This window comes from Perca flavescens, chromosome 18 (assembly GCF_004354835.1).
Source record: "Perca flavescens isolate YP-PL-M2 chromosome 18, PFLA_1.0, whole genome shotgun sequence".
NCBI classification, from domain to species: Eukaryota; Metazoa; Chordata; class Actinopteri; order Perciformes; family Percidae; genus Perca; species Perca flavescens.
This window is the reverse complement of record NC_041348.1, coordinates 13,906,405-13,920,723: the sequence shown is the minus strand read 5'-3', so window position 1 is coordinate 13,920,723 and position 14,319 is coordinate 13,906,405.

Sequence of the window (14,319 nt, the reverse complement as noted above, 5' to 3'; positions counted from 1 at the left end):
TCAGAAGGGGCGCAGGTCTAACTAAGGCCCACCTGCCCTTCGTTCAGCTTCCAAAAAACATTGGTAGAGCATCTTTACACCTCCAACTGAGGATGCTGCGTCCAGTACATGAAATTGGAGAATTTTCACAAACAAGGGGACTTGTCAGTGAAGTGGAATAGTTGATTCAGTTGAGTTTGTGTCTACCTGTGTCTCCTGCATCTTCACAGAGATCTTTCCCAGGGCTTTGTCAGCTGAAAACCTGGCTCTGTAACACTCATGATCAACTCATCTGGAAATGAACTCATCTGGCACTGCTGCATCTCCACAACCACATCTAAATTAAACCATTAAAAGATGGTTATATTTTAATTACTTCTGCCGTGAAATAATTGCCTATGCTGACTATATTAATTATATTACACACACAAATTGTGATTTCTTACGAGTCCGACTGTGTAAGTCATGCTCTATCATGCGTGCAGTTGACAGTGTTCTTGCTGTGTGTGATTACTTTGGGGTATTTGTTCAAATTGGCCATTTTGCTACGCTGTTGCATACAATCTAAAATAGTTGTTACATGATATAAGTTTCATTGGCATCCAAACTAATGAAAAAACAACATAAGCATTGACATCATTCAACGAGTAGGCCACAGTTTCAACACCCCCAACTCCAGTCACTTTCCAGTCTCTCTGCTGTAGAGTGACAAATGTTTTCTGTAGAGAATCAGAGGTTCTGTCCTGCTCAGCAGTGATAGCCTTCTTTTTTTTCCCCTGATTGTGTTATCAGTCAGTTTCAGGTCGCTGCTGTAATTTTAAAAAGCTCTTTGGACTGATCTCTTATCGTGGTGTTTGCGTCTGAAGGGCTGTAATTGATTTGAAAGTGGAAGTTTACATGAGGACATACTTTTCCTCCTTCCTTTTTAGCATAGAAACAGTGAAGGAGTCTTCAAGATGGAGAAGGGGGGGGCATGTGGGTTCTCCTGCCCTCAGTTCACCCCTCGCACGCGGTATGAATGCATAAGGACACACACAGCCATACAGAACATGCATGTGGTAATATAATAAGAAATATCTAAGGCATGGAGGAACCTGAATACTTTAAAACCACGCAGTAGAGATGTAGATGTGAGATCTGTGCAGAGATGCTGGAAGGTGATTGAAGTTAAGGGTGTTGAAACTGTGGCCTACTCGCTTAATGGTGTCAAGAACACTGTTAATTGCATGCACTGTAGAGTGTGACATTCACGGTCAGAAAGAAGTCACACTTCCACAGTGTCAGGTAAGGATAGACCAACACCAAACCAATAAGTCATAATCCGCTGAAACTCTAAACACAACTGACGGCAGTCATTAAACTAGAACAATTTTTTCCAGAAATGTGTGTTGTGTCTTAAAAAAAAAAAAGAGAGAGACTTCAGAATGTTGCACGAAAATCCGGAGAGCACTTGATTTGAGAACATTCCCGAAATCTGGGATTTGTAATAGGAAATATTTTCAAAGTAATTTTTTTAAATCCCATTTCAGAATAGAAATTTAAAATTCAAAAATTCAGAAATTTAAAAGCAACTAATTGTGTTTGGACGGCATTAGGGTCAGGCTAGTCTATATCCTTGACGTTCCACTTCCGGGATTGCTCCGGTGCTGCAGGAAATTCCACCGGATGCATGTATTTTCCGTTTCCTTCCGCTTTCTTTGTGTTGGAATTTTAAATTTGATGGATTAATGACGACTATTGTTGACTGCGCCTCAGACCTCTGCAGGGTAAATTGAGACAGCTAGCTAGACTATCTGTCCAATCTTTTCGCATGACTATTTTGCAGCGTCTCTGTGCAGAGTTCAGCACCGCCCTTGACGATTGTGATTGGTTTAAAGAAATGCCATTAAACCAGAGCACGTTTTTCTCCCCAAATGCTATGCACAGTAACCAGACCCTCCTTCAGCGCGCCTGGGAGGAGAGTCTGGCAAAGCGAGACTAGGGTCAGGCTAACTGACCAATGAAAAAACACTGCAGTTGCAGCTTTGGGACACGTAATGTGCCTTGCATAAGGAGCCATTACGTCAAAGCTTGGAGTTTAATCAGATAATGCCTCTGTCAGGCAACATGGTCCTCCAGGGAATCTTATTTCCATTGGACCAAGTGTTGCTGTGACAGACTAGACTCAAGGATTTAGTTAAAGTGCTCTTTCTCAAAATACACAGAATTGAAGTGTGTTTTCATTTTCTATTATTGACTTGTGAGAGCAAAACTAAATTATAAATACTAAATTAAAAAACTATTTCATTTTGAAAATGAGCACTTTTTTTTGGATTCTGGACTAGATTTGTACTCCTAATACTTGATTTCATTTACGGATGAAAAACATTTTTATTGCCTACACATCTCCATATTTCGTCATTTAAATTTTGTTTCATGAATCAATGCTATTGGTCACTCTTTACGTCTGTCTGTGTGATTTACAAATATTTAAAGAGTGACGAGGCAATTTCGTCTGAAGTAAGTAGCTCAATAATATGTTTTCAAATTAGCCTGTTTTTGGACATACACGGTTTTCACCTGTCAGCTAGGATATTTGCTATGTGTTTAATAACTTAAAATTCCGGTTTTAACTCATGTTTTGTCATTATAAAAATATGAATCAGATTTAAAATGAAGCATTCTTTTATTCACTCATTTTGTAAATATATTTTCTAGTTAGTCTAGTTCTTGTCTAGATGTATTGGAGTCAGGTCTAAAGGTAAAACTTACGTGACATTTATAAAAGTAACTGTGTGCACATCCCACCTTCTGGCAGGTGCAGGACAAATGAAAATAATGTAATGTCCACAACACTGCTTTAAACTCCCATATTTAATATAAAAATGCAACGTTTGCGACCCAACTGGGTCTTCTTCAGGCAAATGGTGAACACATTTGATGAAGGGATATATGTAGGGCTCACATTCAGCTGACACACCATCTAGCTTCAATTAGCCTGATTAGGTGTGAGCTGCCGGCGCTTTTTAAAATACAATATATCCAAATAGACACATGATGTTACCCTGCACAAAACTGGAGAAAAAGGGAAAAATAAAAAATAAAGAGATAAACATTCAAGAGGAAAACAATTCCATATAAAGTTACCACAAACAGTTAAGAAATTAATGAACATTACCCCACATATTCATAAAATCTGCTGCATTAGTACTAACACAAACAGACAATATCTTACAATATTTTATATAAGAAACAAACAATATCTAACAACATTGTTTATAAAAATGGTTTTATATCAAATTCTTCATTAAGAAACAAACAATATCTTACAACATTTTTTATAAGAATGGTTTTATATCAAATTCTTCATTAAGGCCATGAGGAGACATTTTGTTTAGATAATGAATCCAAAAGGTTTCCCGTTGGAGGAGCCTTTTATCCTGGTCTCCCCCTCTAGGTTTGTTGACTCGCTCCACCACTATATATCTGAGGCCGCTAACATTATGCCCTGCCTGTTTAAAATGAGCTGCTACAGGGCTGCGCTCATCCCCTATTCTAATGGTGCTTCTGTGTTCACTGATTCTGGTCCGTATCGCTCTCGTTGTTTTACCCACATAAGCTAAACCACATGGGCAGCGAATTAGATAAATAACATGTGTGGTGCTACATGTAATCGCACCACAAATAGATGTTAATTTAAAGCTGCACAAATCAATGTTTCGATAGTAACAATCAATTAAATGACTTTATGCCGGGTGTGATTTGCTGAGGGGGGGGGTAAGTGGCATACGTGGGATTTCCCCCTTTCTGACACCAAAACGACAAGTTAAGTTTAGGAAAAAGATCGTGGCTAAAACACTCCCGAGGAACAAACGAGCATTTCCTGGGTGAAAGTATTTTGTTTTCACCGCAAAGTGGACTCTGCTCTCCAACTTGAAAGCGCTGTGTTTTATGTTGAGATTATTTTCCAACACAAAATAAGCTAAAACCCATTGTATGCTATCTGTCCAACACCATACTACAGCCATACAAAGTAATAGTGTGTAATAGGCAACTGTTTGCTGAAACCTGATCAATTTTAGAAGGTAATAAATGTCAATTTGTACAGCTTGCTGCGCTGCCCCAAGTGGCCACATCAATTAATGCAGCTTTTTATTTTTATATATATATATATATATATATATATATATATATATATATATATATATATATATATATACACACACACACACACACACACACACACACACACACACACACACACACACACACACACACACACAGTACAGGCCAAAGGTTTGGCCAAAAGTTTGGACACACCTTCTCTTCTTTCTCATTCAATGCATTTCCTTTATTTTCATGACTATTTACATTGTAGATTCTCACTGAAAGCATCAAAACTATGAATGAACACATGTGGAATTATGTACTTAACAAAAAATTGTGAAATAACTGAAAACATGTCTTATATTTTAGTTTTTTTAAAGTAGCCACCTTTTGCTCTGATTACTGCTTTGCACACTCTTGGCATTCTCTTGATGAGCTTCAAGAGGTAGTCACTTGAAATGGTTTCCAACAGTCTTGAAGGAGTTCCCAGAGATGCTTAGCACTTGTTGGCCCTTTTGCCTTCACTCTGCCGTCCAGCTCACCCCAAACCATCTCGATTGGGTTCAGGTCCGGTGACTGTGGAGGCCAGGTCATCAGGCGCAGCACTCCATCACTCTCCTTCTTGGTCAAATAGCCCTTACACAGCCTGGAGGTGTGTTTGGGGTCATGTCCTGTAATAAATAAATGATGGTCCAACTAAACGCAAAACCGGATGGGATGGCATGTCGCTGCAGGATGCTGTGGTAGCCATGCTGGTTCAGTATGCCTTCAATTTTGAATAAATCCCCAACAGTGTCACCAGCAAAGCACCCCCACACCATCACACCTCCTCCTCTATGCTTCACGGTGGGAACCAGGCATGTAGAATCCATCCGTTCACCTTTTCTGCATCGCACAAAGACACGGCGGTTGGAACCAAAGATCTCAAATTGTGACTCATCAGACCAAAGCACAGATTTCCACTGTTCTAATGTCCATTCCTTGTGTCTCCTCTTAATAGTTGTTCTAGATGTGTCTGCTGCTAGAACTCTGTGTGCCATTCATCCGGTCTCTAATCTAAGCTGCTGTTAACTTGCGATTTCTGAGGCCTGTGACTCGGATGAACTTATCCTCAGCAGCAGAGGTGACTCTTGTTCTTCCTTTCCTAGGGCGGTCCTCATGTGAGCCAGTTTCGTTGCAGCGCTTGATGGTTTTTGTGACTGCACTTGGGGACACATTCAAAGTTTTTCGCAATTTTCCGGACTGACTGACCTTCATTTATTAAAGTAATGATGGCCACTTATTTCTCTTTACTTAGCCGATTGGTTCTTGCCATAATATTAATTCTAACAGTTGTCCAATAGGGCTGTCGGCTGTGTATCAACCTAACTTCTACACAACACAACTGATGGTCCCAACCCCATTAATAAGGGAAAGAATTCCACTAATTAACCCTGACAAGGCACACCTGTGAAGTGAAAACCATTTCAGGTGACTACCTCATGAAGCTCATTGAGAGAACACCAAGGGTTTTCAGCACTATCAAAAAAGCAAAGGGTGGCTACTTTGAGGAATCAATATAAGACATGTTTTCAGTTATTTCACACTTTTTTGTTAAGTACATACCGTAATTCCATATGTGTTCATTCATAGTTTTGATGCCTTCAGTGAGAATCTACAATGTAAATAGTCATGAAAATAAAGAAAACGCATTGAATTAGAAGGTGTGTCCAAACTTTTGGCCTGTACTGTATATATATATATATATATATATATATATATATATATATATATATATATATATATTTTTTTTTTTTTTTTTTTTTTTAATATTTAATATTTTCCTCATTCATCCACATTTTCAATTTCTTTAGTTTGCTTTAGTTTTCTATACTCTTTGGTTTTGACTCATTTTTGCACTAATTAGAATGTATTTATTGTATTGTATATATTTTGTATATACTTTGTATCTATTTTGTACTTATTGCACCGTATTTTTGATTCCTCTGTATGTCTAGCACATATTTTGAGAGAATTGATAATAAAGTTGACTTCATAGAAAGAACAAAACTTGTTTTCATAATCAGCATATTTTATATTTAGGGTATTAAAATTATTTTAATTTATTGATTGCTGAAGTATCTGTGTCTGAAGTATGCACATATTCTTGTGTTGTTTTTGTTCCAATAAATCAACTCCACCCATGACTGCACCCCCTGCAGGTTGGATTGCAAAGCACACAAGGCCCATTTTGGTGCGACAAAAATGGGCTTCATGCTTCTAAATCCGAGCCAAAGGACTCAGCACATGTAAAAAAAAAAAATCCCAAAGCTATTCTGGTGAGTACGGTTCATGAAATAAAACGATCATCATGCTGTTGGAGACAAGCTTGACAGGACATAAAATGCCTTGTTAAAAACATATCTCTTCATCTAGCCAATCCCATGACTTTCCATTTAGCTGAAAGCACTTGAAGTCATATGATGTAGAAAACAAGGTTTGTGGCCATGGGACAGTGTATCCATGTAGGGAGACACTTTCTAACACACTTTGCTACTTACTTTAATTTTAGATGTCCCTGAGTGACCCTCAGGTTTACTTAATTGTTTTTTATCACAGGAGGTTTTTATTTGGTATAAGACTGAATGCAGAGATTTGGCTGTTTATCAGAGACAGGTTCACCTAATATTATATCATAAATAGCATACACGTGACGGAAGGTATTAGGAAAACAAATGACATGCAGTGGCTTCACACCTGTTATGAGAAGAGCAGCATTTTTAGAGAAACAAGCCTGAGCCTTGTGGATATTAGTTCCTGAGGGTGAAGTCTCATAAATCAGTGTGTAGAAATGCACACACAATATAACTTGTGAAACCAACATAACGTCGCTAGCGGGCAGAAACCTTGTATCTCCATATTTTATCATTCCCATTTTTGTTGCTTAAATCAATGCTATTGGTCACCCCCTTTATGCCTGACTGTGGGTTTTACAAGTATTTTACAAGGGTTTTACAAGCAGGGACAAGGTGATTTTGTCTGACTTCGTTGGAGAAAAATAGCTCAACAAATTAGCCTTTTTTCATTTCCTGAAAAGCAATGGTTTTGGATGTACAAGGTTTTCACCTGACAGCAAGGGTATACTGTACTTACTTAATTACAAATAGAATGGACTAGACAATACCACTCAGTTTCATAAACTATACAGACAGCACAAGCAATAAAATTATTATTAAAAGTATCATAAGAGCAGAGAGGAGTCATTTCCAGTGGGGAGTTGACCAGAGATGACAGTATGCTGGTATTTGAGTTTGATATAAGTTCATATAAGTTTAAACTAATATATAAAAGTCACATGACCAGTGTTCAGTTCTTGACATTGATGCATTTGCAAGATGGGTTCACATTTTTTCAGAGTCTGGCTTGAAGCATTACTCACAAACGTACAACTATAAGAATTTCCGTTATCATTCCTTCTCTCTATAGGCTACTGTCTGTGAAGAGATCCCTTCCTAAATTCAGCTGACGTTAATTTGAGGCTTTCACTGTGGGCTGATACAGTGAGCTCTCATGATATCAATTTTCCGGTCACTCAAAGAAGGAAACCATTTGGGAAGGGGTGATATTAAAACACTGTGCTGTTTTTAGTTAATCAGAACTTTCAAAACTGGTTTGGTCATGGTGCACAAGTTTAATCATGCAGTATGTGTCTCAATCCTGGAGACCAAGACTTTGATGTGAATCAGTTCTTCAACACATAAAATGCCTAAGGGTCTATCTAAAGGAACCCTTTTCAACAATAACACTGTCGGTTGCGAGAGAGTGTAAAATGCACCAGTTCAACTATAAAATAGCAATCTTTGGTATAAAAGAAGGGAAATCTCCAGGGTGGGATAGTATTGCCCCCAAGTTTTACTCAACTTTCAGGGATGAACTTGGACAATCTAGGTTATATTTCAAGCTGCAGTTGAAAAGGATTCTGTTCTTGGTGATGTCAACATGGCTTTACTTGCTGTCTTGCCTGAACCAAATAAGGACCCCACTCTAAAAACTAATATACTACATAGAGTTGGGTCCCCCATAGATCCTTAAGCATTTCATTATTACGATTAGGGAAATGGCAGACCCAAAAACACAGAGACAACAGGGTAGTGGTGAACTTGAGGATTTAATAAAATAAAAAGGGATACAACAAAAGGAGTCCTGAAGAAAGCAGCCAAAAACGGTACCAAAAACCATTGAGGAACCAAAAGACCAGGCATCCAAAAATAAACTGGCACACCAGGACAAAGGGGGTAGACATACACACAACAGACAAACAGACAAAGTCAACACAGAGACTAAATATACTAGGTAACGAGGGTGAAACAAGGGACAGGTGACACGAGTGCTCAGGAACAGGTGAAACACATCAGGGTGGGGCAGACACATAGACAGTATATAATGGACCAATAGACCCCGTTGCTCTGGACGGAGACCAGTGAAGGATATTAGAAGCACTTTTCCGGTGATGGCCAGCTTTACTGCGCAGCCTCCAACTGAGAGAATGTGACGTGAGCAACGTGTCTGAAAGTTGTAAGTCTTCTGGTAGCTGTGCCAAGAGAAATCTCAAACATTCCCAATCTTACAGATACGGAGACTGTAGGTGTATGTAAGGAGATAACATGGGCACAGGCTAATTATTGATCACTAACATGCTAGTTAACATTAGTAATTAAACCTAAACATCTCATGTAAGTCGAAACTGCCTGCGAGCTTCTCCTGTACTATACGGTAATTCCTCTACTATGCGACAGTAAGTCACTTGGTTATGACACAATCGTTAGCTTATTTTTACAAAAACGTCTGCTACGGAGCTATAACGTGAGGTACAGGTAATGGAGCCTTTTATACATTGTCGTGTTTCTTTGGAACTAAACAACGGACAAATAGAGTCTTTAAACGCTTCAGATGTAAAGTTATTCGCAGTCAAGTGACGTAAAAAAAAAATGGCGGTCAGCGGAATGCTAACAGGAGGTGATGGCCAGTTAGCAACAAAATGGCGCCATGATGGCTCGAGTTCTGAAGCGAAGCTTACCCCCTTGGGCAGACAATCACAAAGGCGGGAAAACACAAGGCAGGAAGTAAAACAGGACATGACATAGGAGAAAACAGACTACAAAATAAAACAGGAAACTGAAGCATAAAACATACAAAAGGATGAAAACAAGGTAAAACACAACAGAGAACACAAGAGACAGTAAACAACAAGGAATACATTAACATAATAAAACAGGAAAAGCAGGAAAAACAGAAAATCGCAATCATGACATTCATGTGCTAAAGTAAAGATTGTACGCCAGTATTGAGACACATATGACACTTGTGCATCATGACCAAACCGGTTTTGTAAAGTCCTGTCTGGCGGGAGACAACATTCACAGATTTCTTTCTGTGTTACATTATTCAAAAGCTATTAAAACAACTTGTGCTGTATTGTCACTTGATGAAGAAAAAGCCTTTGATCTGCTCGAAGGGCAATACCTATTGGAGTTGCTTGAGAGGTTTAGCTTTTGTCAGGGCTTCATTGAGCTGGTTGTATTTTATCATTTAGCCATTGTGACAGCTAACAACATCTTATCTATCCAAATCTCCATCTCTAGAGGGTCCTGCCCGGGCTGTTGTCTTTCTCTTCTTTTATTTTCTCTTTCCCAAGAACCTTTAGGCCAAAGGGTAAGACAACGTTATTGAACCTATCACTTTTTGCAATACACACCATTCTCTGTCCTTATTTGCAGACGATGTAGGCCTATTACTGTATGTCAATAATGCCCCCTCCTCAGTTCCTCACATTTTGGATGTCTTTGCCTAATTTAAGTCTCTCTCTGGATAAAGGATCAATTGGTCCAAGTCCCAACTAATGTACGGTATCTGGGTGTTCATATACATCCCTCTTTACAATCTATTTTCATGAAGAACTTTCAAAATATCCTAAGAATAGAGGACAACTTTGATAGATGGACAAAAATATGTGAGTCTTTTTCAGCTTTAATCTCTATAATCAAGATTGATATTCTCCCTAGAGTAAATTTATGTTCCAATATGATACTCCCTCATCCCCAAAAGACTACTGGGAAAAATTAAACAAAGTCATTTAAAAATGTTCTGGGTTGGTAAATGAACACATATTAAGTTGTCCACAATACAAATAAGTAAACACAATGGTGGCTTAGGGTTAGGGTTCATTTAAAATTGTACTTTTGGTTTGATGTGTTGCCCCTGTGTCATAATAGATTAACCCCAATGGCCAGGTCTCATGGAAACCAATAGGAGATACTTGGCCCACCCTTATCGCTTAAAGGAGAATTCCGGTCGATTTCAACCCGTAGCTCTGTTGTTTGTGAATCAGGAGTACTGTCAGTAGCGAGAAAAACGAAAACAAACGGTGCTGCCTACACCGAGTTATCCTCCTTCTAGATTTTGCACCCAACAGTCTTAAACAAGGCTTAAACAGGGCAAGTTTTAAATGTGTTTTTAGCCTCTAAACATGTTCAAAATGCCATTACTAGTGCTTAGCCATGTGCAGTTATTCCTTACGAGGGAACACAGCAAATTTGACGGCAGTAGATGTGACAGAAAGGCATAAAAATTGTGTTAATCCTTGCCTCTGTTTATGTACTGTTTTCCGGTCAAGTCCCCACCAGTCGAGTGCCGATCTCATACAATCAAATATTCCAAAATGTATTTTTTCCACAAAAAAACAATTTGCCGAGGTCCTGTCCATAGTAATGAGCATGTATCAACAGGCTGTAACCTGACACCGCAGTGAAGCAGAGCTGACCTACAGTTCAAGAGTTCAGGAGCTCATTTGCATAGGTAACCTAGCAACGGCGGAGCCTGCCTGTCGGCAGAAGCAGGGAGGAGCTCACAGAGCTGACAGACGGAGCTTGGAGTTAGATCAAGACTAATATGAGAAAATGCTTCGAGTTTGTGCCTTTCCAAATTGCGGCAACAAAATGAAGAGATATTTGAGCTTTCACCGTCTACAACCTCCGCAGCCGGGAGATTTTACCGTTATGGCTGGTTGCACTTGATGCGGGTACATGGTGGTGCTCGTGTGGATACTGTATCGCAATGACCACCGAGGAAGAAAGCCTGTGCTGTAAGGAATGGGATCTCATCCAGCCTGGTCTGGACGGGTCAACGGACATTGTTTCGCCCATACAGAGAGGTTTCCCCATCTGATCTATAAGGATGATCTAACCGGACAGACCTGATGGCCAGCTGTCTAATGAGTGAGTACAACCTAGCCTAACCTAACCTAACTTTTCGTGACTCTGTCTAGCTTAGGTACATTTGTTTTTAGTTGTATACACATTCAAATCACTAATCAAAACACACCTCTTCAGATTAGCTTTCCACATACAATAATCTTACATTTCTCACCAGATAGTTACTGTTTTTATTGTTTTTAATTGCTTCTAAATATGCTTGTTGTATGTGTTGGTTTTATTGCTTATCTGTTTTTAATGTGATATATGTGCTGGTTTTTACTGTAAAGTGTCTTTGAGTATGATTAAAAGCCCTCTATAAATGAAATGTATTGTTATTTATTATAAATAAATGCCTCACTTCTTTAGTGAAATAACCAAAGCTCGCCCTCTTTCCCCCCCCAAGCCAATGCAGACTCGTGGCCTACCGGGTAATTCCGGAGTGGGTTCTGAGAGGAGAGCGCCTTGGCCGTGGCACCAGAAGAACATTGCCTACCTGTGTTATAGCCGCAATCAGACAAGAGTACCCCTCCCCAACTGGAAGTTACACAGGATTCAAAGAGGCAGAAGACATTTTCTGAGTCAAAAACTATCATTTCTAGTAATACTTGGTATGGCCATTACTAGGAATAAACAAAGCATTTTCCTTCAGATACCGGGACGCTCTTTTCGGTGAAGTCAATGTTCGCTACAAACACGGTAATCTCTCTCATGTAGCTAAAGTTATCAAGGGAGCTGAAGTGCAACCAGTCACCACCGTAAAATCTCCTGGCTGCGGAGGTTGTAGACGGTGAAAGCTCAAATATCCCTTCATTTGGTTGCCGCAATTTGGAAAAGCACAAACTCGAAGCATTTTCTCATATTAGTCTTGATCTAACTCCAAGCTCCATCTGTCAGCTCTGTGAGCTCCTCCCTGCTTCTGCCGACAGGCAGGCTCCGCCGTTGCTAGGTTACCTATGCAAATGAGCTCCTGAACTCTTGAACTGTAGGTCAGCTCTGCTTCACTGCGGTGTCAGGTTACAGCCTGTTGATACATGCTCATAACTATGGACAGGACCTCGGCAAATCGTTTTTTTGTGGAAAAAATACATTTTGGAATATTTGATTGTATGAGATCGGCACTCGACTGGTGGGGACTTGACCGGAAAGCAGTACATAAACAGAGGCAAGGATTAACACAACTTTTATGCCTTTCTGTCACATCTACTGCCGTCAAATTTGCTGTGTTCCCTCGTAAGGAATAACTGCACATGGCTAAGCACTAGTAATGGCATTTTGAACATGTTTAGAGGCTAAAAACACATTTAAAACTTGCCCTGTTTAAGCCTTGTTTAAGACTGTTGGGTGCAAAATCTAGCAGGAGGATAACTCGGTGTAGGCGGCACCGTTTGTTTTCGTTTTTCTCGCTACTGACAGTACTCCTGATTTACAAACAACAGAGCTACGGGTTGAAATCGACCAGAATTCTCCTTTAAAGGACCTTACAGGAAGTATAACCAACCACAAAATGGAATTTCTAACACAAAAATAAAGTACTTACAAATGTTACCAAACATCACTGATCCATACTAAAGAGGAACATCAATCATGGTGAGAGGAGGCTGCTTTGGAAAAATGGTAAGCAATTAGCGTAAGAAGAATAGGCCGGAAATAGTAGGAGGCCATTGATGCAGACACTAATTCAGAGATGGAAACTAGATGAATCATTCAGTTATGTTTTTTTTTTTCTTTTGGAAAAAGTGTCAGTCTGGCAGACAGTCACTCTGCATATCACCTCAGCATGGCATCTGTATCCTGGTTACCATGGCAATGTGGTTGCTATGAGATCAATTTATCTGAAGATCTGGCAGTTGCAGATGTCACTGGGTGCTGCTCTACATAAAAAAGCCTCGGTCAAATTACAGTTAAGGCTCACACTCATTCCTTATAATGACCCTGACTGACAGAAAAAACATATCTTGGGGTAGTGAATCCTTCACAGTTTGTTTTTCTACCTCTTCTGATCATCTTGTCAAAAACACTGAACCAAATGCATATTGTGAAGTATTCATTATATCAGATGAATACCATAAGATGCCAGTCAAGATTAGCAGTTTGACATACAGTCCCTCCCCTCCAACCTCTTTTTTTCTCTCCCATTCTCCTCCATTTCAGACCCTTGCTGGGCAGCCCCTGCATGACGCATGTCTCTGCACCTCTGACGCGTGGATCTGCACAGGAGTGGGAATACCACATCCTTGCTTTCCAGTAGTTAATACTATGAAGGTAAATATGGTGCAAAACGTGAGAGCTTGTAGAATACAATGTGAGAACTTGCAGAACAAAAAATTTGAACTTGTATGTTAAAATTTGCACTTGTAAAATTAAAATTGCACTTGTAAAACTAAAATTTGCACTTGTAAAAAATATTCACACGTGTGTTTGAAGTCACAAAAAGAAAAAAAAACACGAGAGCTTGTAAAAAAAATCTGAACTTGTAAATTGAAATTTGCACTTGTAGAAAAAATATTCACAAATGTGTAGATTGATATTTGCATGAACACAATGACAGTTGCAAACTTGTAATGCAACATTTACTCGTGTACTTTTTTTTTTACTCAGGTTCATTTTCCATCACAACCACAATTCAGTGATTACAACCTCTCGAATCTGTCACTGTATGCGCTCTCTCGCATCACAAAGTGGCGAATCTGCGCCTCAACTTTTGCAACACTTGTTGCGATACATTTGGTGCAAAACTAATATGTACCTGTGGACTTAAGTTGTGGAGCAACAGAACGGGGAAAGCAGGGTTTCTATCGCCAGATGAGGGACAACTCTGTCCGGCTTATTTAGCTATGTAGCATGGAAGCCTGGTGGAATAGCAAGCTAGCATTAGCTAACTAACCAACCAGCCTGCTTCTAAATAAATACCTTTTAATTATCTTAACACTTTTTAACAGTCAAACTGAAACACTGGCGGTGAGCTCCAGGTCCTGCAGCTGTAGACGGACCATCACCATGGGGATCGGCCAGCGGAGCAACA